The following is a 25,008-nucleotide window of genomic DNA, read 5'->3' as shown; positions in this document are numbered from 1 at the left end:
CACATGGATTTAATGGATATGACTTTCTAAAGCCATAAACAATATTGGGTTTATATATATATATATTTTTAACAGCACAGCGGAAACAAATTAAATTTGCTCTGAGATGTACTTCTTGTAACTATCATCTGTGCTGTAAACATCCATAAACAGAAATTCAGTGTTACAGAAAACATAGCCCACTGAGGTGTTAAGCTGAAAGGTAGGTGGAAAGTAGGGTGAGCTTTTTCTGCAGAAAACATGTCTTTTTCCCAAATGAAAAGCCTTAAATGAAATTAATTTAGTGGATGGTTGGTAAATGATGCCTAATGTTCAATTAGGAAATTGTCTTATTAAAGCTGTTATGACTCTACAGCCCTGGGGTGGATACTCCATTTCATAGATATCTCAGACATTTGATTTTTATTCTTTATATTACTTGATAATATTTAGGCATACATTAGTCTGAATGGCCTAGCAAGAACCCTTTGCTTACACAGCCCTCCATAAAATCCCTATTAATGTATTAGAAACATAGTGGGGCAATGCAGTAAAACATTTGAAGAGAGGCTTTCAAGGTGGGCTGATCCAAATAAGTAACACATCATATTGATATTAGCAACTGCTAACCTAACAAAACAAGTGCAAATTCCCAACTGTCTGTTATCAGAACATGTGGATAACAGTAATGGAGTGGGTGATCTGTCCTCTGCAAGCAAAGAGGGTGGTGTTATCTAAGTCATATTTCGTACACAATGTTGCTCGATAAATTCACTTTCTGAGGGAGTTCAGGCCCTTGAAATGTGGAAGACAATTGATCAGAGCAGTGGTACAAGTCTGTGAACAGGTCAGAAAGTTAGTTTAAGAGAGACTGAAACATGAAATAGGAACATGAACTAAAGAGAACACTCAGGCAACATGATCACAGAATCACAGAATCACAGAATCACAGAATCACAGAATGGCCAAGGTTGGAATGGACCTCCAAAGATCATCTAGTCCAACCCCCCTGCTGAACAGGATCTCCTAGAGCATGTTGCGCAGGATGGCATCCAGGTGGGTTTTGAATATCTCCAGAGAAGAAGACTACACAACCTCTCTGGGCAATCTGTCCCAGTGCTCTGTCACCCTCACAATAAAGAAGTGCCCTCTCATATTCAGCCAGAACCTCCTGTGCTTCAGTTTGTGCCCATTGCCTCTTGTCCTGTCACTGGGCACAACTGAAAAGAGACCGGCTCCATCCTCTTGACACCCTCCCCTCAGATATTTATACACATTGATGAGGTCTCCCCTCAGTCTTCTCTTTTCCAGTCTAAACAGGACCAGTTCTCCCAGCCTGTCCTCGTATGACAGGTGCTCCAGTCCTCTAATCATCTTCGTAGCCCTCCTCTGGACTCACTCCAGTAGTTCCATGTCCCTCTTGTACTGGGGAGCCCAGAACTGGACACAATACTCCAGGTGTGGCCTCACCAGGGCTGAGTAGAGGGGGAGGATAACCTCCCTTGACCTGCAAAAAGAATTTTTTTTGGGGGGGGGGAAAAGTGTACAGTAGACTCTGTGATCTGGAGTAATGGTTATATACATTGCCATTCTGCTTTTCATAAAGTCCTAGAGGTCCCCGTGTCCGTTTCAGGTGGGAGACAATAAAACAGTGTTGCTGTTTTGTCTGCTTCACTACATCCAAGCACAAGCTTGCAGAAATGTGGCTATCCCAGCAGTTTGAGATAGCAGCTCTATGTTGAAGTTGTACTTGGGGCGTGTGTGCGCAGGTACTTGTGTCTGCCTGAGGGGACCGAAGCAAATATTCTGAAGCAGCAACAGGATGTATATCAACACCCTTCTCTCTCCTAACAATAACTAGATGCTGTTTTGTAATTAGGGTGATCAAGGGACATTTTTGTCACTGTGACACATAGCAATTGTGTCTCCACCTTGGTCAGAGCAGTGGAAGAATATACTGATTCACTGTAACCTGACAAGGATCATGCATCCATTCCCTTTGGCACTGGTAAAATGCTAAGCCGTTTTAACAGAATTACTGATGATTTAAAGGAGCACAGGGTAATGAAACCAGGCCCAGGCTCTTTGTAAATTCTCTCCATCCTAAGCTGTTTTAAATGAAACTGCTGGCAACAAAGCAATTCCAGAGAGATTCTGTTAATTTACAGGCAGCAGGGTAGCCGCCACATCTTGCTATTTTATTAAGAATTTCACTATATTGAAATCCTGTGCACTTGAAATCAACAGTAAATTTTCTGTTGACTTCAGTGAAGTCAGTATTTCACTTTTGGTACCCTTTTTATAGTCTGAGCTTGTGAGCACTTGAGACAGCCTGCTCTTTTAAAATAATAATAGTTGCAATATTCTGACTGCAGAGAGAGTTCTGTATATCTCTAGGAAAAAAAAAACGACAAAAGCATCCTGTACATATTTTTTAATCTCATAATTTAAAATCTTTATAGCCAAGACTCATGTTTTTTCAATGTTTCAACTGGTAATATTAAATAATATAATAGCAGAGTGCTGGAATAGATCAGCTCCTGAAAACATATTAATGTACTAAGCAATCAGCTCAAGATTGTTTGAAATAAACGTCTACTTGCTTAAATAAAGTCAGTTCATTTTCCTTTCTCTGGGTATGACTTACACCCTTCCCCAAGCATTTTTATCTTTTAACATAATTAAAAACCACTAAACAGTACTTCAGTTCATCATCCCCAACATCACTAATGGATCCTTTTTGCTTTCAGTGATCTGATGATTACAGATAATATTTCTCTAAAGAAAAATCATTCATATCAGAAGTACATCCCAGAGTAAATTTAATTTGTAACTTATGTGCTGTAAATATAAACACTGCTCTGAAAAGATTTGTGTTGTTTATGCTTTTATGTAGACATATTATTAAACCTGTTTTTTTTCTACTTTTTATGGCATTCACTCAAAATTGAAATGTCACACAGTCAGTTTAGTCTATATGACTATAGAGAGTTGCTTGCTGATTTTGCTTTTCATTATTACCCCTTACCCTGATGTCTCTATTCCATCATGCTTGCAAAGAGTAGATTATACTTTCTGGTTACAACTTATCACATTCTGTTCCTTTAAATGGAAGATGCCTTGCTCCTACAGGAAAGACATTTCATGGAGGGAAGCAACCAGGAACAACTGGGATGGATGCAGTAGATTATTGAACAAGATGCACCTTCTTGCTTTTGTTGTTCAGCTGCTGGTAAAGGCATATCTGACTAGCAAGAGACAGTTCTCTTTGTATACAGGAAAAAAATAAGATGCGTACAGTAGAATGTCTCTGTGTATGTCTGAATCTGGGCTTTGCCTTTGACCTACAGCCCAACAGTAGCATGCAATGATGAACAGTCTTCCTCTGCCTTGATAAGGTAGGGTGAGTCTTAAAGCACCAGGGAACTGCAGAGCCAAATGCTTGTCATGCTCTCTATGGCAGGGATAATTTTGTGTAGTTCTGTGGCCTTTGTTATTTGGGAATTGAATCGAGAGGCTCACTTTTGTTCCCTTAGGAAAGTAGGTTTAGTGGAAAGTTTTAACTAAACTTTCTGTTTATTATACAAGCACACACACAAATCCACAAACAAACAACAAAAAAACACCACTTTTCACCACTAGAAGTATGTCTTCTGCTGACAACACCGTCTTGACAACTTTGCATTTTCACTCAGATACACTGATTTCAAAGATAGCCTAGTGCAAGTGGGAGAACTGCTCTTGGATGAACAACTGTTGTCTTTGACATGATACCCTGAAGAAAGATATAGACAAAAAAATAAAAAGAGGAAAAGAGCAAGAATGGAGTTCAAAAATTTTGTGCCTTCTGTTAAAACTTAAGCTTTTTGTTTCTGTCAACTCATGGGTCTAGCAGTCTAGTTCCACTGTAATGTGGTTTTGCATTTTTTTCCATTCTCTAACAAGTGTATCTGATCTTTATTTATAGAGGCTTAATCCAAGCCTTTGATCTCAGCATTTTAAGTGGTGTTCAGTAATTGGGATGAGAAGTAAATTGAGAAGTAAATGTGTAAACCAGAAGCAACTATCAACAGTGTTATCTGTGTCATCTACCTCATGCTTCCATAATGCAGGAGAGTTGCTATGGCTGTTGTTAGAAAACATGTGAAACAAGACTTTGCTGATGGGATAGATGGATGCACAGCATGACACGCAGCACCTCCTACTGAAAAAGGAGGCTCCAGAAGCAACTCATGGCTGTTTAAGTCAAGCTGAGCTGTGTTTCTCACTCAGTATCTAGGAATTAAACCAGCCATCATACTTTCTAAAACAATTACCCAGTCAAAAGGCAAATAAATGTGGAATTCAAATTCCACATTTATTTCTTATAGTTTGGTCCTTGGATTCATATTCAGACTGAGGCACTATTTGTACAGTCTGGAAGACTTATGAATGCTGTTGAAGTTCATGGAAAATCTCTTACAGATCTTGGTAGGAATCAAGGTTTCACCTTTCATATGAATGGAAGATTTTAAAATGAATTGTTTCCATCTATCTTTATAACAATAAGCAATCATGTAACATATGTACATGGATTGCTAATTTATCCTGAGATCCCTTTGTGGTCTTTTGCTATAAAAGTTGATATACAGTGGTTTTGGTATAGTTTTTATTGTATGAAATTTAATTCTTGGATAATATGAAACTTGCTGACTTCAATCAGAGAAAATTGCTACAGCATAATTAAATAAATTCATGTTAAAATATTTTAATTCATCATATATTGCTAAATGTTCTCACCGTCTTGAATTTGGAAAGATAGCTAAGACTGTTGTTTAAATTGGCTTGTCATATGAAGACAGAATAGGAAAGGAATATAGATATTCCTTTTTCTTTATGTCAGGTGGTCCAGTTTTAGACACTTCAATTCAAGAAAGACATTGATAAGCTGCAGTAAGCCCAGCAAAGGCTGACACGACAGTCTAGGAGAAGCTGAGTAGATAGAGCCTCTTCACTGAGTGAATGGCAGGAAGACAGAAGATAATGGTCATAAAATAGGGGAGATTACAACCTGAAGTAAAGAAAATATTTCTCAACATGAGGACAGTCAAGCATTGCAACAGGTAGCCCAGGGAGGCTATGAAATCTTTCACATTAGAGGAGACTGAACTGAGCATAACATAATCTTTTAAAATGAAAATAATCTTTTTATTTTTAAGTTGAGCAGTTTTAAATCGAGCATTTCTCTGTTTGCTATGATTTTTTTACAGGGAAGACACATATATATACACACACAGGGAAAACTTTTATATATATATATATATATATATATATGGTTCTTTTCTTCCCTGAAATGAAAATGTCCAGGCAATTTACCCCCATTGGTAAAAATCAAAGACAGATCAATTAAATGTGACTTCATAACATTCTCCCTTTGCCAAGCACAGAATCATTAACTTGATTCAGAACTTATTTCATCAGCTCCAGAAGAAATATTCTGACTTTAATACTAAGTTTTGATTAATTAGGATATTCTCTTTGAGCTAATAAAGTCAGAATTTTGCTGTGCTACCAAGAGCATCTGTTACTATGCACAAAACTGATTTTTTTTTTCTTTTCCATTCTCTCCTACTTTACAGCAGCTAATAAAAAAAAGAAAGAAAAAGTTAATTAAATTCAGATGGAGTGTGTCAAGCATTGTCAAGATTTCAATGACTACTTTAATCAAAAGTAAAAGCCAAGTTGGCTAAGATAGGAGTAATTAAAAGTCTTTCAAAAAAAAAAAAAGTTTTGATAATGAAACTACCACATTACCAGACCATCATCAATTTGTCAAACACAAAGTGTCAAAGCTGCTGAACATACCCAACTGACATTAGCATTAGCACTAACTTAGAGTAGAATACCATAGAAAGTAAGCAAAAATTTAGTTATCGCTTTCTCTTTGAAAATCTTTGATGCTTTGATAGATGGATAAAGCAGATGTAGGTAAGGCCATTTACAATGTCTTCTGTCAGAGAATTTTGAATTTCACTATACAGAATAACAGTCATTAAGACAGAATACTTATACATTTATTTTTTATGGGTCACTAACGACAGTATCTATCTACTCCTCAGCACTTTGTAACACATCTGTTGTGGTTTAACCCGGCTGGCAGCTAAACACCACACAGCCGTTCGCTCACCCTCCCCCCTCCCTCTCTGGGATGGGGGAGAGAAACGGGAAAGTGAAGCTGGTGAGTTGAGATAAAGACAGTTTATTAAGACAGGAATATAATAATATAAGGAATATAAGGAATATAATAATAACAATAATAATAATAATAGTGATAATGATAATAGTATTAACAATAATAATGTGTAAGAAAACAAGTGATGCACAATGCAATTGCTCACCACCCGCTGACCGATGCCCAGCCTATTCCCGAGCAGCCGGCCCCCCCACCCCGGCCAGCCACCCCTATATATTGTTTAGCATGACGTCAGATGGTATGGAATACCCCTTTGGCCAGTTTGGGTCAGCTGTCCTGGGTCTGTCCCCTCCCAGCTCCTGCTGCACCCCCAGCCTGCTCGCTGGCAGGACAGAGCGAGAAGCCGAAAAGTCCTTGGCCTGGTGTAAACACTGCTCTGCAACAATTAAAACATCAGCATGTTATCAGCGCTCTTCTCATCCTAATCCACAACATAGCACCCTACCAGCTACTATGAGCTACTTAACTCTGTCCTAACTGGAACCAGGACAGATATCCACCCCTTATTCCATACCATTTATGTCATGCTCAGGTTACACTCTGTCCAATACATTCTAATTAATCACCATTTTCATCTATGATATATAGCAATCATGGTAGTGATGACATACATTATTATATAATAATTAACATACTACAATTCAACTCATGGGCTATTCTCACCCAGTATCAAATCCCCTTGAGGTACACACCGGACCTCCCCATTCTTTTGCATTACCCACCAAGTGCATCCAGGTCCCTGAGCAAAAGCAATCCCACGAATGGGTTTGCCTTTTCCTGAGGCAGGAGTAGCCCAGACTGTTTTACCCAGCATGTTTCTTACGTGCACTACAGGAACTTTATCCCCTTCTACAGTGCGTAACAGGTTTGATTGGGCAGGTCCAGCTCGGTTGGCAGATCCCCTGGTATTGACTAACCAGGTGGCCTTTGCCAAATGTGTATCCCAATTTTTGAATGTCCCAGCACCCATTGCTTTCAGTGTAGTCTTCAACAGTCCATTGTATCGTTCAACTTTTCCAGAGGCTGGTGCATGATAGGGGATATGTGATACACCCACTCAATACCATGTTCTTTGGCCCAAGTGTCTATAAGGTTGTTTCGGAAATGAGTCCCGTTGTCTGACTCAATTCTCTCTGGGGTGCCATGTCGCCATAGGACTTGCTTTTCAAGGCCCAGGATAGTGTTCCGGGCGGTGGCATGGGGCACAGGATATGTTTCCAGCCATCCGGTGGTTGCTTCCACCATTGTAAGTACGTGGCGCTTGCCGTTGCGGGTTTGAGGGAGTGTGATGTAATCAATCTGCCAGGCCTCTCCATATTTATATTTCAGCCATTGTCCTCCATACCAAAGAGGTTTTGACCGTTTGGCTTGCTTGATTGCAGCACATGTTTCACAGTCATGAATAACCTGTGCTATAGTGTCCATGGTCAGGTCCACCCCTCGATCGCGAGCCCATCTGTATGTTGCATCTCTACCTTGATGGCCTGAGGTGTCATGGGCCCATCGGGCTATAAATAATTCACCTTTATGTTGCCAGTCCAGGTCCACCTGAGCCACTTCAATCTTAGCAGCCTGATCCACCTGCTGGTTGTTTTGATGTTCTTCAGTAGCCCGAATCTTGGGCACATGAGCATCTACATGGCGTACCTTTACAACCAGGTTCTCTACCCGGGCAGCAATATCTTGCCACAATGCAGCAGCCCAGATGGGCTTGCCCCTGCCCTGCCAGTTGTTCTGCTTCCATTGCTGTAACCACCCCCACAGGGCATTTGCTACCATCCATGAATCAGTATAGAGATAGAGAACTGGCCACTTTTCTCGTTCAGCAATATCTAAAGCCAGCTGAATGGCTTTCACTTCTGCAAACTGACTCGATTCACCTTCTCCCTCAGCTGCTTCTGCAACTCGTCGTGTAGGACTCCATACAGCAGCTTTCCATCTCCGATGCTTTCCCACAATACGACAGGACCCGTCAGTGAACAAGGCATATTTCTTCTCATTTTCCGGTAGCTTGTTGTACAGTGGGGCTTCTTCAGCACGAACCACCTCCTCCTCTGATGATATCCCAAAGTATTTGCCTTCTGGCCAGTCCATAATCACCTCCAAGATTCCTGGGCAACTGGGGTTTCCTATTCGAGCTCGCTGAGTAATCAGTGCAACCCACTTGCTCCATGTAGCATCAGTTGCATGATGTGTAGAGGGGACCCTTCCTTTGAACATCCAGCCTAGTACCGGCAGTCGGGGTGCCAGGAGGAGCTGCACTTCAGTACCGACCACTTCCGAAGCAGATCGAACTCCTTCATATGCTGCCAAGATCTCCTTTTCAGTTGGAGTATAGCGGGCTTCAGATCCTCTGTATCCCTGACTCCAAAACCCCAGGGGTCGACCTCGAGTTTCCCCAGGTTCTTTCTGCCAGAGGCTCCACGTGGGACCATTCTCCCCGGCTGCGGTGTAGAGCACATTCTTTACATCTGGTCCTGTTCGGACTGGCCCGAGGGCTACTGCATGAACTATTTCCTGCTTAATTTGTTCAAAGGCTTGTCGTTGCTCAGGGCCCCATTCAAAAGCATTCTTCTTACGGGTTACTTGGTAGAGCGGGTTTACAGTCAGACTGTAATTTGGAATATGCATTCTCCAAAACCCCACGACACCTAGGAAAGTTTGTGTTTCTTTTTTGCTAGTTGGTGGAGACATAGCTGTTATTTTGTTGATCACATCCATTGGGATTTGACGACGTCCATCTTGCCATTTTATTCCTAAAAACTGGATCTCTCGTGCAGGTCCTTTAACTTTATTCTGTTTTATGACAAAACCGGCCTTCAGAAGGATTTGGACTATTTTCTTCCCTTTCTCGAAAACTTCTTCTGCAGTGTCCCCCCACACAATGATGTCATCGATGTACTGCAGGTGTTCAGGAGCTTCCCCCTGCTCCAGCGCAGACTGGATCAGTCCATGGCAAATGGTAGGGCTGTGTTTCCACCCCTGGGGCAGCCGATTCCAAGTATATTGGACTCCCCTCCAAGTGAAAGCAAACTGTGGCCTGCACTGTGCTGCTAGAGGGATGGAGAAAAATGCATTAGCGATATCAATTGTGGCATACCACTTGGCTGCCTTTGATTCCAGTTCATACTGGAGTTCTAGCATGTCCGGCACTGCAGCACTCAGTGGTGGCGTGACTTCGTTCAGGCCACGATAGTCCACTGTTAGTCTCCACTCACCATTAGACTTTCGCACTGGCCATATGGGACTATTAAAAGGTGAATGAGTCTTGCTGATCACTCCTTGGTTCTCCAGTTGACGAATTAGCTTATGGATGGGAATTAGGGAGTCTCAGTTGGTGCATTATTGCCGCCGGTGCACAGTTGTGGTAGCGATTGGCACTTGCTGTTCTTCAACCCTCAGCAACCCCACAACAGAAGGGTCCTCTGAGAGACCAGGCAAGGTAGACAACTGTTTAATGTCCTCTGTCTCCAAGGCAGCTATGCCAAAAGCCCAGCGGAACCCTTTTGGGTCCTTGAAATATCCTCTTCTAAGATAGTCTATGCCAAGGATGCACGGAGCATCTGGGCCAGTCACAATACGGTGCTTTTGCCACTCATTACCGGTTAGACTCACTTCAGCCTCCAATACAGTTAACTGCTGGGATCCCCCCGTCACACCATAAATACAGATGGGCTCTGGCCCTTTATAGCTTGATGGCATTAGAGTACATTGTGCACCGGTGTCTACCAAAGCCTTATACTTCTGTGCGTCTGACGTGCCAGGCCATCGAATCCACACAGTCCAATAAACTCGATTGTCCCTTTCCTCCCCCTGGCTGGAGGCAGGGCCCCTCTAGTCCTGGTCAGAATCTTCGTTTCTGTGTCTAAAGGACTGCTTGCTGGAAGTTGGAGCAGCAAACTTTTCAGAGAACTCCTTTTTCCCAATTGTTTTCCTTTGCAATTCACGTACCCATGCCTCTAGGGTCGCAGTAGATTTTCCATCCCATTTTCTCATGTCCTCTCCATGGTCACGTAGGTAAAACCACAGGGTGGCGCGGTGTGTGTGCCCACCATATTGTCTTCCTTGCATAGATGAACGTTTACCCCTAATAGCTGAGACACTGGTTTGTACAGGTGGGGAGGAAAATAATCTCTCTTCAAGTTGGTGGATCTTTTCAGAAAGTTTCTCCAAAGTATTCTCTTTTAGCTGGTGGACACTGGTTCGTTCAGGTGGAGGGGAAGATAATCTTTCTTCAAGTTGGTGGATCTTTTCAGAAAGTTTCTCCAAAGCATTCTCTTTTAGCTGGTGGACACGGGTTCGTTCAGGTGGAGGGGAAGATAATCTTTCTTCAAGTTGGTGGATCTTTTCAGAAAGTTTCTCCAAAGCATTCTCTTTTAGCTGGTGGACACTGGTTCGTTCAGGTGGAGGGGAAGATAAATTCTCTTTAAGTTGGTGGACCTCTTCAGAGAGTTTCTCCACAGCCGAGACACAGGCCTGTAGGGAGAGATTTCCTTCGTACTGCCGGAGTAATTTAGCCACTTCATTCACTGGGGGATTCTCCTCCGCTTTCCAGGCTATTATTGCCAATGAGCTGGCATATGATGATGGTGCACTCTGTACGAACTTCCGCCACATAGGTGGTGTACACCGGACTGCATCTGGATCTGCGGATGTTTGTGCGTCGTCTAGGTCCTTATAAATTACTTCCCGTACGGCCAATTCCCTCAGGTACTGAATTCCCTTCTCCATGGTGGTCCATTTGCCTGGTAGACATACAAGTTCTTCCTTGAAGGGATACCTTTCCTGCACAGCTGACAGGAGACGCCTCCAGAGGCTGCGAGATCGTGCTCCATCTCCAATTGCTTTGTCAATGCATGCGTCCCTAGCAAGGGATCCCAGCCGCCTGGCTTCCTTGCCCCCTAATTCCACACAATTGGCTCCAGCGTCCCAGCACCGGAGCAGCCAGGTGACAAGCTGCTCACCTATACAGCGACCAAAATCTTTTCGTACATCTCCTAGCTCACGCTGGTATAGGGTCCGGGTAGTTACTGTTGATTTTTCGACATCCTCATCCTCATCTTCAGTCTCCTGCACCTTTGATGGCCCAGCCTCGTCTTCACTATGCCCAGACTTAGCAGAAGACTGTTTGCGTTGTAAACGACCTGAGCCTCTATACCATTTCTTCACCTTGTCTACAGGGGCAACTTGCACTGCTACAGCTCGTTTCTCTAATCCAGACACAGGGTCTGCCACAGGGGTTGGAATACCCTCTGCGGGGTCAACTTGCACTGCTACAGCTCGTTTCTCTGACCCAGCCACAGGAGTGGGAGCAGCTGCAGGAGCTGGAGCTGCTGCAGGGGCTGGAGTGGCTGCGGGAGCTGGAGCTGGAGCGGCTGCAGGAGCTGGAGCTGCTGCAGGGGCTGGAGTGGCTGCGGGAGCTGGAGCTGGAGCAGCTGCAGGAGCTGGAGCAGCTGCAGGGGCTGGAGCTGGAGCGGCTGCAGGAGCTGGAGCTGGAGCGGCTGCAGGAGCTGGAGCGGCTGCAGGAGCTGGAACTGGAGCGGCTGCAGGAGCTGGAGCTGGAGCGGCTGCAGGAGCTGGAGCGGCTGCAGGAGCTGGAGCTGGAGTGGCTGCAGGAGCTGGAGCGGCTGCAGGAGCTGGAGCTGGAGCGGCTGCAGGAGCTGGAACGGCTGCAGGAGCTGGAACTGGAACGGCTGCAGGAGCTGGAGCTGGAGCGGCTGCAGGAGCTGGAGCGGCTGCAGGAGCTGGAGCGGCTGCAGGAGCTGGAGCGGCTGCAGGAGCTGGAACTGGAGCGGCTGCAGGAGCTGCAGCTGGAGTGGCTGCAGGAGCTGCAGCTGGAGTGGCTGCAGGAGCTGGAGCGGCTGCAGGAGCTGGAGCGGCTGCAGGAGCTGGAACTGGAACGGCTGCAGGAGCTGCAGCTGGAGTGGCTGCAGGAGCTGGAGCTGGAACGGCTGCAGGAGCTGGAGCGGCTGCAGGAGCTGGAGCTGGAGCAGCTGCAGGAGCTGGAGCGGCTGCAGGACCTGGAACTGGAATGGCTGCAGGAGCAGGAGCAGCTGCAGGAGCTGGAACTGGAGCGGCTGCAGGAGCTGTCGCTACGTTGCTAGTAGCATCAATTGCAGCTCAATAGGCACAAGCCAGACCCCAGCACGCTACAGTGATTTGTGTCACTTTGCCAGAGTCATTACACCTTTTTTTCAAGCATTCTGCCAGCTTTTTAGGATTTTGCAGTTGTTCAGGGGTGAATGTCCAAAACACTGGAGGTGACCACTGCTCTAGAAACCTGCCCATATCCTCCCACACTCCCTGCCACTCGCAACTATCCCGCCTCAAGACAGATCTCCGGATGAGATTCCTAAGTAGTTGTTTAACCCTCAACAAAATCTGAAGCGCATTCAGGAGACATAACAACAAGAGCAGGCTGGTCTGAGTATCCCAAGGATATTCAACATCTCGGAGAACCACCGTAACTAGCTCGGGGGATAAGAGGGTGGTGGTGAAGGAGAAAGGGAGAGTGAACAGGTAGGGAAACATGTCTTCCCCTGTCCCCTCCACAGATTGGCTCCCTAACGAAAACAGGCAATAGGTGTAATTGCTAATAGTTTCCGAGATATGGGTTCCAAAGTATAGAGTCAACGTCAGTGCTGAGTACAAATACCAGGTTAAAGTCGTGACCAGATATTTCATCATTTCATAAGCCATTGTTACACCGCACAGTACCATAACAATCTTAAACCAGGGCCCGGAAAGGATAAACAGTGCAACAGGGAGCACATACAGAAAGTAACGCACCGTAAAACTCAATTTGGAATACAGGTACAGCAGACTGGAGATTAAGGCAATCCACATCGTGACTAGCAACTATTAAGCAGGTCCAATACTTATACCAATTTTAGTTTAACACACTCTGGTCAGATTTGTCGATATCTCAACCCTTCGGGCCCCACGTTGGGCGCCAAAAGGACTGTTGTGGTTTAACCCGGCTGGCAGCTAAACACCACACAGCCGTTCGCTCACCCTCCCCCCTCCCTCTCTGGGATGGGGGAGAGAAACGGGAAAGTGAAGCTGGTGAGTTGAGATAAAGACAGTTTATTAAGACAGGAATATAATAATATAAGGAATATAAGGAATATAATAATAACAATAATAATAATAATAGTGATAATGATAATAGTATTAACAATAATAATGTGTAAGAAAACAAGTGATGCACAATGCAATTGCTCACCACCCGCTGACCGATGCCCAGCCTATTCCCGAGCAGCCGGCCCCCCCACCCCGGCCAGCCACCCCTATATATTGTTTAGCATGACGTCAGATGGTATGGAATACCCCTTTGGCCAGTTTGGGTCAGCTGTCCTGGGTCTGTCCCCTCCCAGCTCCTGCTGCACCCCCAGCCTGCTCGCTGGCAGGACAGAGCGAGAAGCCGAAAAGTCCTTGGCCTGGTGTAAACACTGCTCTGCAACAATTAAAACATCAGCATGTTATCAGCGCTCTTCTCATCCTAATCCACAACATAGCACCCTACCAGCTACTATGAGCTACTTAACTCTGTCCTAACTGGAACCAGGACAACATCTCAAACAAATTGTTATAACTTTTTACTCTCAGTACTCAATTAACAGGTAAGAAAATTGAAGCATACAGAGGTGATGTGACTCGTCCAAGGTTTAATATGTCATTGGCCAAACCATGGAAAGACCTTGAAGTTTCTAAGTCATAGCTCTATGCTCTGTCCTCTCAACAAAGCTAATGATGATACTGCTGTTTAATATTCACTTATCCAAAGTTAACATCATGCTATTTCAGCACAAAGGATGACACGTTTACTAACAAAGCCTCTGCATGTGAATAATGTCCCCCATAAAGCAAGTGTACCACCTTCTGAAGCAGATACGTGAGGTATAACAGTTATGTTCACAAAAAAAAATAAGAAAAAAGGATAAAAAAAGAATCCTCATTGAAACTGATTATTGCTGTGTATAAAAAAGAAAATTTAAAGAATAATTTGAAGTAGCATAACAGTCCATAAACACCATCACTATGTGATTACTCTTTAGAGAAAAGTATGAGGTGACTGAATGTGAATGTCCTTAATACAATGGATTTTAGAAGGAAAGCTCTGGATGGAGACAATATAAAAAATACAAGAAAGAAACAAACAGATGGAAGAGTCTGGAAGGCAGTGAACCTCAGGTCACAATTCACTTCAGCCTAAAACAGCCATCCAGATTTCATCAGATGAATTGTGTCTTTTTCTCTATAGTGGAGACATAGACAACCACCTTATTTCAAGTGTATGAATTCAACCCATACAACTGAGTTCCTCGCATTTTTCAGTAGTGCCGCCTGTGACTGCCAGTAAAGCACTGGGAAAATCTCAGGAGAGAGTATTCCTACACCTGGTATTGTGTGTTGCTAATTTATCACCAGGCTCTTGAGCTGTCTTGACAGTTGTAAAGGCTATGTCCCAGAGACTGCAATACTGGACATTCAATATATGGTGGTCTTGCTGGAATTGGAGGTTAGTTTTGCTACTGATGAGATAAAGATACAAAAAGAACACCTCAATCTAGTAATAATACATCTTTACAAAAAATGAAAGTGGCTATAGAAAGATATAACAACAAGATGGAGCATTTAACTTACACTTGATAGCAGAGTCACTGCTGTTAATTATAGGGTAGTCACTGCTAGTCACTGAAAGGTGAACATTCACTCACTCCATTAACTTATGAGCCTGGTCACCTGGACTGGTGTTCTTGGGAGCTCCAGAGCCACATTTAATAGCTTCCTTCTTTTCTTTCCTGTTTACCTCTTGAAATAATTCCTACTGTCACCAGTGACCAGATGCTGGAGCCAAAGATCATCCACTATATGAGACATGAGGTCCCTTTCTTTCTCTTGCCAAACACTTGATGCGTCACACACCCAACATACGCCTCCTTTACACATTTCTTCCATCTTCAGTAACTGATATGAGTTCCGGCAATATCTACCTTCTAATAGATTTTACAAGTGATGTACTTTAAAGCACAATTTTATACAAACATTTTATTAGAATCAAAGCAGTCAGTATGCTGAGAGCTCCACATAGGGTGAGTCTGCATATGCCTGTGGGACAGCATAATGAAGGAAGGACTGTGAAGCAATTTAGTGTGAACCTTGTTGGTCTAAGGACCAGATGTTTAATGTATTTGTTCTTGCAGTTAGGTGTATGACAGCAATAGCCTAACAGAAAGGCCAGCTGCCCTTGAATTAGGTCACTCTAGAGAGGGCTTTCTTGGCGTTTTATTTGTATACATTATTCTTGCTGTTGTGAGATTGAATAATCCCTTTCTTATTTACTGTTATAGAAAAAAAGCTGTGCTATTCAGAAGCCTTCCACGAGTAAGGCTCTGCAACAGAAGTCAGATTTCTTGCATTTTGTTGGTAAGATCAAATTTTATCATCACAGCCATGATCTCCCAATGATGCTATGGGGCTTTTCTGTGGCAGCAGACATCCGGAAGTCTGTGGTTATGCTGTCACAGCCACAAGAGTATGTTTTGATAAAAAGACTGTGGTGGAGGTATACCATTTCTATGGGGCTTGTCTGAGTGGAACATGGACCAAATTCCTTATGGATTTACTTTATCATAGAATCATAGAATGGTTTCATAGAATCATAGAATGGTTTGGGTTGAAAGGGACCTTAAAGATCATCTGGTCCCACCCCCATGGGTAGGGACACCTCCCATTAGATCAGGTTGCTCAAAGCCTCATCCAACCTGGCCTTGAACATTTCCAGGGATGGGACATCCATTTATGTGGGTTTCAGCTCATGTATTTAAAATTAAGTGCTTGCAGTAGACACAGGAGGAGGGATAGACAAGAGCCTGAACAGGAGAAATTGAAAAAAAAATCAAGAGGAAACGGTTGTTGAATATTAAAATTCCATTCAGTACTAATTTGTATAGCTCAACACCAAGAGAAAAAACAAAAGTATTCGGCAAACTCAAGCAGGAATGTAGACCAAATCTTGAGTCAGATTGATGATACCACAATGACTGTAATTCAAAGGGATTTAGATGGCAATACTTTACATTACAAGGAAAGTGTGATAACCATGCATGTAAATGTTAATTTCCATGGAAATTACAACAGTAAAGCACTCTGAGGTACTATCTTTCATGCAGCAAACGTTCCAGGGTACTTTACTGTTCAAAACAATTTAAAACAGCATCAGACAAACTTTTCTGTATTTGATTTAACATCAGCAATGAAAAACAGCTTTCTGCATTTCTAAAAATATGATAAATATTCTACATTCAGTGAGAAAACTTTTGCTATAGTGCCTTGACACCTCCACTCACCTGAACACTGTACTTTTATTCTACCTGTGCTTGTTAATACTTCTAGTTGGCCCTTCCATCTGTCACTGAACATCAACCCTCCCTCAGGCAACAGCTTTACAGCAATGAAAACCTACTAAATGGCATTTAAAGTTCACTCTTCCTTTGTGTCTCACTCTACTGGCGGAGAAGCAAATGTCTTCCAAAATAACATTTTAACTGCAAATGACACCAGAATATGTTACCTCCGGCTCTGAGGAATGATCCTTAGTTGCTCATTTTTTTGGCATTATTCTCAGATTAAATACCTCTGTGCTTAGAAGATCTGCACTGGAATAAGGTTTTGTAGGTTTGCCCTCAGTAGGCCAGCCTGTAGCAGTTGCACATTCATTTCTCATCTTCTTAGAAGGCTGAACTCCTTTTTCTTTTCCTTTTGTATAGATATGGTTTTCTCTCTTTGAAATTTGTGTGATTCCAGAGAGGTGACTTTGAAGGGCTGAGGAACATCTAGGAGGTGTTCTTTCACTTAGTTCTTTCATTATATTGATGCCATGTTTTATTAGCTGCAAATCTCTGAACCCTTTTGCACACTAAGTTAGTTCTAAATGCAAATCCTCCTTAAATGCTCTGGAATTAATTCTTATTATGTTTCAGCCAAATTTGGGATAGGAAAAAAAATTATCCTGATAAAAGGTTTTACCTATTTTCTAGCTAGTTTACTGTGAAGAATCATTTGCCATGCAAATACATTTATCTTGTCGGGGAAGTTAATTGGAATTTTAGGGTTATAATACATATTATATGGCTAATTCTTGCAAAGTTTGCACTAGTAAAATACTTTTACCTCTGTAGATGAGTTAAAATAGCATGGTTCACTTGTTGGCCCAAGGATTGGGTATGATCCATGGGTCCTTTTCATTTGACTATCTATCATGTCCATAGAGGATTGTTTGGCAGATACTTGCTGTTTGTCAAAAGCACTTTGTTGACACATTACTTTTTATTCTCACAAATTGTTGTTGAAATGCTCTGCATACAGTGATACAACATTCTGGCTCTTTACATTTGCCTACCAGCTTCATTTCAGAGTGTCTGAATTACCATTTCAAGCACTGTCTATAAAACTCCTGAAGAATTTACAGATAAAAATGAGCAAAAGATCATCTGCCATGTATAATAGAACTGAAGTGATGTGTAATGAATTCAGTTGCACAGAAATTATATTTCAGAAAGGACTTTGAATCTGGCTTTGAGTATTCAAAAAAATCCATACAGGAAAAAGAACAATTTCAAGGTAATTAAAATATTGTGCTTATTTGTGACTATAACAACACAAAATTTCATCACGAGGTAAAGGCAGAAACCTGAAAATGCCTAGAGACTCTGTCCCCTCCTGATGAACAACAATCTGGCCTCAGGTATTGCATGCCACTTCTCAGTTGGTCTACCGCAACATGATATTCCTGGCCATGATGTGATAAATTAGCGGGTGTTTGTTCATTGTCACAACGCATGATCATCGAAAGAAAAACAACGACCCCCAACAACGAACTGCGCAGCTTCAGAAGGTCCAACAAGTCCTGACAAGCCGAAACTTGGATGCTATAAAACGGCGACACTGAAAAGGGAAAGTTGCGTGCTGTGGTGGAGCGGAGACTCCCCAGCCGCCCAGCGCTGTTTTGCTTGTGCCTGCTTACTTAATTAATAAAATATTTCTGATAGACCAAGAAATTTGTATGGTCTCACTTATAACAAATTTGGTGCCGTGACTCGGAGGAAGGCGGATTGACTGGGAATCCCTCTAGGGGAGGCGCCTCGCCGATTCTGGCGGCCCCGGGAACGGGAAATCCCGCTCGAGCCCTTCACCGACGAACCCAAAATTAGGCACAAGCAAATAAAACCGGTAACCCCAAGCAATCTTTGTGCACGAAGACCGAACGAAGACCCACGGGGTGGGTAAGTATAGGCCGGTGATCCGTTCGGTTGGGGTTGGTGATCCCGGAGTGCGTCTGTGTGAGACGTCCAATTGCGGACGAAGTGAGTGCGGACCCCTCAGTAGTGCGGTTCCCACATCCCGCGAGGGACTGGGCCACGACCAGGGGGAAGCGGCTCTGTGTGTGTGTGAAGGCACTCCGGAAGATGGGACAGAAGAAGAGTAAGCCTTCTGGTCCCATGGGTGGGGTAATGCCTAGTGCTAGGTTGCCCCCTATTCCCCCAGATAGTCCACTGGGGTTAATGATTAAGAATTGGAGTGATTCCCCTTTTAGGCGGGGAAAGGATAAAGTAAAAATAATTCATTATTGTGTTGAAGTTTGGGGAGGTAGGCAAATTATTGGCCCATATCTGGGTCATTTGAAGACTGGGTTTGCCAAGCCTTAAACATTTATGTAAATGCAAAGGAACCTTTTTGTTTAGAGGAGAGCGAATATGCGAGCCTTTGGATTGGCTCAGAGAATCGAGTTAATCTGTACCCTCTGTACCCTTTAAAAGAAAAAGGAGGGGCAAAATTACAAATTGTGGAGCAAGAGATAAAGTACCTGGGTCACCAGTTAAGTAAGGGGACTAAGAAGTTAGACCCAGGCAGAATCAGTGGAATATTGGCTTTAGCGTCCCCGCGAACTAAAAGGCAGGTACGGCAACTGTTAGGGTTGACCGGATACTGTAGACAATGGATAGAAGATTATAGTGGAAAGGTTAAATTTTTATATAACAAGCTGAATAAGGATGGATTACTCAAATGGACAAAAGAAGATGAGGAACGACTGAACAAGTTAAAGGAGGAACTAGTACGCCCCCCCCAGTGTTAAGCTTACCAGATTTAAGGAGGCTGTTTTGTTTTTTTTTTTGTGAACAGCGCAGAAGGCACAGCATACGGAGTGCTGGCCCAAGAATGGGCAGGGAGTAAAAAAAACAAACCTGTGGCCTATTTGTCTAAATTATTGGATCCGGTTAGCCGGGGTTGGCCAAACTGTTTGCAGGTAGTGGTAGCTGCTGCCTTGTTAGCGGAAGAAGCACAGAAGATCACTTTTGGGGGGGAAATCAAAGTAATATCTCTACACAATATATGCGGGGTACTGCAACAGAAGGCAGAGAAATGGATCACTGACGCCAGATTATTAAAATATGAAGGAATTTTGATTTCCTCTCCAAAATTAACCTTAGGAACAACCTCCCTACAGAACCCTGCTCAATATCTTTATGGGGAACCAAATGAGTCCTTAGGACATGATTGCCTCCGAAATATAGAAGAGCAAACGAAATTGAGACCTGATCTAGAGGAGGTGGAATTACCCATCGGTGAACAGATATATGTGGATGGTTCCTCGAGAGTAGTCGAGGGAAAGCAAAAATCAGGATACGCGTTAGTAAACGAGAAAACATTTGAGATAGTGGAATCTGGACCTTTGAGCCCTAGCTGGTCTGCCCAAGCTTGCGAGCTATATGCCATATTGCAGGCCCTAAAACTGTTGAAAAATAAAAGCGGTACAATATATACAGATTCAAAATATGCTTATGCCCATTCCCCTCCCCTTACTCTGTTTCACTATTACAGAAGAAGACAAGATGACACAAATGGGGGTTCAAAACAAAAAAAAACAAAAAACAAAAAAAAACGATAAAGGGAAATGGGTACTGCCTGATGGACGGGAAGTGTTACCAAAATCAGTAGCTATGAGGGTGCTACGGAGATTTCATGAACAGACGCACTGGGGTACTCAGGCGTTGGTGGATCAATTTTACAGTATCACAGATTTCTAGGTTGGAAGAGACCTCAAGATCATCGAGTCCAACCTCCGACCTAACACTAAGTACTCCACTAAACCATATCGCTAAGCTCTACATCTAAACGTCTTTTAAAGACCTCCAGGGATGGTGACTCCACCACCTCCCTGGGCAGCCCATTCCAATGCTTAATAACCCTTTCGGTAAAGAAGTACTTCCTAACATCCAACCTAAACCTCCCCTGGCGCAACTTTCGCCCATTCCCCCTCGTCCTGTCACCAGGCACGTAGGAGAACAGACCAACCCCCACCTCTTTACAGCCTCCTTTAAGGTAACTGTAGAGAGCGATAAGGTCTCCCCTGAGCCTCCTCTTCTCCAGGCTGAACAAGCCCAGCTCCCTCAGCTGCTCCTCATAAGACTTGTTCTCCAGACCCCTCACCAGCTTGGTCGCCCTTCTCTGGACTCGCTCGAGCACGTCCATGTCCTTCCTGTAGCGAGGGGCCCAAAACTGAACACAGTACTCGAGGTGCGGCCTCACCAGAGCCGAGTACAGGGGCACAATCACTTCCCTAGACCTGCTGGCCACACTGCTTCTTATGCAGGCCAGGATGCTGTTGGCCTTCTTGGCCACCTGGGCACACTGCTGGCTCATATTCAGCCGACTATCAACCAATACTCCCAGGTCCCTCTCGGCCAGGCAGCTTTCCAGCCACTCATCTCCCAGCCTGTAGCTCTGCTTGGGGTTGTTGCGCCCCAGGTGCAGGACCCGGCACTTGGCCTTGTTGAACTTCATATAGTTGACCTCAGCCCATCGGTCCAGCCTATCCAGATCCTCCTGCAGAGCCTTCCTGCCCTCGAGCAGATCGACACACGCACTTAGCTTGGTGTCATCTGCAAACTTACTGAGGGTGCACTGGACGCCCTCATCCAGATCATCGATAAAGATATTAAAGAGGACCGGCCCCAGTACCGAGCCCTGGGGGACACCACTAGTGACCGGCCTCCAACCAGATTTGACTCCATTCACCACAACTCTCTGGGCCCGGCTATCCAGCCAGTTTCTAACCCAGCGAAGCGTACGCCAGTCCAAGCCTCGAGCAGCCAGTTTCTTGAGGAGAATGTTGTGGGGAACTGTGTCAAAAGCCTTACTGAGGTCAAGGTAAACCACATCCACAGCCTTTCCCTCATCCACCAAGCGCATCACTTGGTCATAGAAGGAGATCAGGTTCGTCAAGCAGGACCTGCCTTTCATAAACCCATGCTGACTGGGCCTGATCGCCTGCTTGCCCTGCAAGTGCCGCGTGATGACCCTCAAGATAATCTGCTCCATGAGCTTTCCTGGCACTGAGGTCAAACATTTGCCACATATTATATGTGTATAGGGATTTATAATATAGCAAAGAGGATCGTAAATGATTGCATAACTTGTCGGAGGGTAAATGCTCAACACATGAGAAAAAGGGTCCCGGGAGGAGGACGAGAATTGGCACATCGACCTTTTGCAAAGATTCAATTAGATTTTACTGAACTTCCAAAAACGGGGCGATATAGATACTTGTTAGTTATTGTAGACCACCTCACAAACTTTGTTGAAGCATTCCCTACGGCAAGGGCCACAGCTCAAACCGTGGTAAAGATATTATTAGAAAGCATCATACCCAGATACGGGGTAATAGAAGCAATTGACTCTGATCGAGGCCCACACTTTGTGTCAAAGGTATCCCGAGACACGATGAAGGCTCTGGGAATTAAATGGGAATATCACACTCCCTGGCATCCTCAGAGTTCGGGAAAGGTAGAACGAATGAATGGTGAAATTAAAAAGCAACTAACAAAGCTTATGATAGAGACTAAAACCTCCTGGGTGAAATGTTTACCGCTTGCACTATTGAATATCCGGACATAGCCCCGAGCCGATGTTGGAATCTCACCTTTTGAAAGGCTGTATGGTATGCCTTATGATTTAGAGATGCCATCTGATCACCCCCAGGTACAGGATATCCAATTAAAACCTTATTTAATACAGCTTATGAACCGACGGAGGGAGTTGCAAGCGAAAGGCTTGGTGGCTAGATATAGCAATCCATAGGATACAACCTGGAGATAGGGTTCTAATTAAGACATGGAAAGAAACGTCTTTAACACCGCGGTGGGGAGGCCCCTATGTTGTTTTACTTATCACAGAGACGGCTATCCGGACGGCTGAGAAGGGGTGAACGCATGCCAGTCGCGTGAAAGGACCGATCCAGAAAAGCAAATGGGAAGCGGTCGCAGGCCCTGATGACTTAAAGCTCACGTTGAAACGAACTCGATAAGTATGGTCTAACTGTCTATGTATCGTAAAAAAAAAAAAAAAAAAAAAAAAAAGGAGGAGAGGGGACCCTGTTTGATCAGAAAAAGGTCGCGGTTACCTGAGAAACTCCCCTGAAGAACACTGCTGCTGCCGAGAAGAACCTGCACCTTGTAGTTCGCTGCAACCGAACTGACAAGCGAGGCAGAGAGTGAAATGGTGGGGACTTACGTGGCCAGGTAAAGAACTCTGGAAAATGGGCCCTAGCCATTTTTTTTTTTTGCGATACATAGTAATGGGTACGATTGTTTACACTGTTCCTGGGTCTGCGCACCCTCACAAACCTTTTAAATGGAGCCTGATTAGATGGGAAGATCACCATGTTGTTCAGCAGATAACTACTGCTGGGGGACTGATAGGGGAGGCATCATCTATATAAAGAAGGAAGAGACTAAGAGTCCCCAACGGGTGGGACCAAATCAGAAACTGTCGGGGAGTGTTTTGAGGATTCAGCCTACACAAGCTTTTAGAATGCTAACTGCTAATAGCCCTAAACCACTGGAGGTTGCTAATAGATCAGTAAACCCGGAGTACGGGATTAGAAATGAAGGGGTGACCGGGAATAACGTATGGAGAATCACGAATGCTAGTTATCAGTTGTTGAATCAACCAAATCCAGACGTGCCTAGACCTTGCTGGTTATGTCTTGATATAAGGCCCTCATATTACGACGCCATTGGGGATCTGGGAGAAACCACCCGTTCAAACGAAACCGATCCCCCACAATGCCATTGGGGAAGGGATGTAGGAATAACGTTAACGGAAGTAACTGGGAATGGCAGGTGCGTAGGCACGGTCCCTGGTGAGAAGTTCCATCTATGCAATATTACAGAAAATGTTACACAATTAGACAAAGAAAAATGGTTAATACCAGCAGATAACACCAGATGGGTATGTTCGTCTCTGGGGGTAACTCCATGCTTATCTTTGAAATTGTTCAACTCGTCTCATGATTTTTGTGTACAGGTAGTAATTATACCTAGGATTCTTTACCATTCTGAGGAGTATATGTACATCCAACATGCTATGGCAAAAAAACACTTAAGGAAGAGAGAGCCTATTACGACTGTCACTTTAGCCACTCTGATGATTCTGGGGGCTGCAGGAGCCGGAACTGGAATGGCCTCTCTGGTAAAACAAAGCCAAGAATTTACCTCTCTACGCATTGCTGTAGATGAGGATTTGGCCCGTATCGAGCAATCTATATCAGCTTTAGAGAAATCTGTACGACAAAATCGTAGGGGATTAGATCTGATTTTTCTACAACAAGGAGGATTGTGTGCAGCCCTACGAGAGGAGTGTTGCGTATATGCAGATCATACTGGAGTAGTAAGGGATACAATGACTAAATTGAGAGAAGGGCTAGAAAAACGAAAAATAGAAAATGAAGCCCACCAGAATTGGTATGAATCCTGGTTTAATTACTCACTTTGGCTCACTACACTGCTATCAACTATAGCAGGACCTTTGTTGCTGCTCATATTAACACTAACTTTTGTACCATGTATATTCAATCAAATAATCGCGATTGTAAAAAACCGATTAGAGGCAGCTCACCTTATGCTTGTGCGTGCGAAATATGAATCTCTTGAACAGGAGGAGAATGATGCAGAAACTTTAATATTGAGCAAACAAGTGCTTCAAAAATTCATCAATGAACAAAATATGTTAGAAAAAGAAAAAGGAGGGATTGTGATAAATTAGCGGGTGTTTGTTCATTGTCTTTAAAAGGAATTCAGAGAATCTGCTGAGAAGATAAGGTTTTGCAATTTACGACCTTGTTAAGGGGGAAGACTAAGCAAGTAGATAGTGGGGAGGGGGTGTTGGATAAACATCCTTGGTAAAACAAAGACTCTGTGAAATACTGTTTCCCGCTTCACTACCCTCCCCCTTGAACACGAGCACAACGCATGATCATTGAAAGAAAAACAACGACCCCCAACAACGAACTGCGCAGCTTCAGAAGGTCCAACAAGTCCTGACAAGCCGAAACTTGGATGCTATAAAACGGCGACACTGAAAAGGGAAAGTTGCGTGCTGTGGTGGAGCGGAGACTCCCCAGCCGCCCAGCGCTGTTTTGCTTGTGCCTGCTTACTTAATTAATAAAATATTTCTGATAGACCAAGAAATTTGTATGGTCTCACTTATAACAATGATGCCTTCACTGTTTAGGAAAAGCCAATTAGTACAGAATAGTGGAGCAAAATGAGAGTCTCCACTGCGTATGCTACTTTCCACCCAGGGAGAGAATAAAAGAGAAGCAATATGTGATAGTGCAGTCATGTTGCTTAATACGCTACTGGAAGGATCCCAGGTATTGTTGTGAGCAGACTAGTTGAAAAGCTCTGAGGAGCAGAACAGGATGGTTTGCTTCAAAAATGTGGAAAGAGGAC

General features: G+C 43.8%; 1 long non-coding RNA gene across 1 annotated transcript in view; it reads left to right on the top strand.

Moving 5' to 3' along the window:
• Positions 1-24,744, top strand: part of LOC136789480 (uncharacterized) — a 200,197-nt gene extending 175,453 nt beyond the window's left edge. The window contains exon 2 of the long non-coding RNA XR_010828213.1: positions 22,450-24,744. This is a non-coding gene — a long non-coding RNA (uncharacterized lncRNA). The remainder of the gene's footprint in view (positions 1-22,449) is intronic.
• The last annotated feature ends 264 nt before the right edge of the window (positions 24,745-25,008 follow it).

This window comes from Anser cygnoides, unplaced genomic scaffold, assembly GCF_040182565.1.
Source record: "Anser cygnoides isolate HZ-2024a breed goose unplaced genomic scaffold, Taihu_goose_T2T_genome scaffold_50_1, whole genome shotgun sequence".
Taxonomy (NCBI): Eukaryota; Metazoa; Chordata; class Aves; order Anseriformes; family Anatidae; genus Anser; species Anser cygnoides.
Note: the sequence above shows the minus strand (reverse complement) of the source record. Positions and strands in the feature narration are given on the sequence as shown.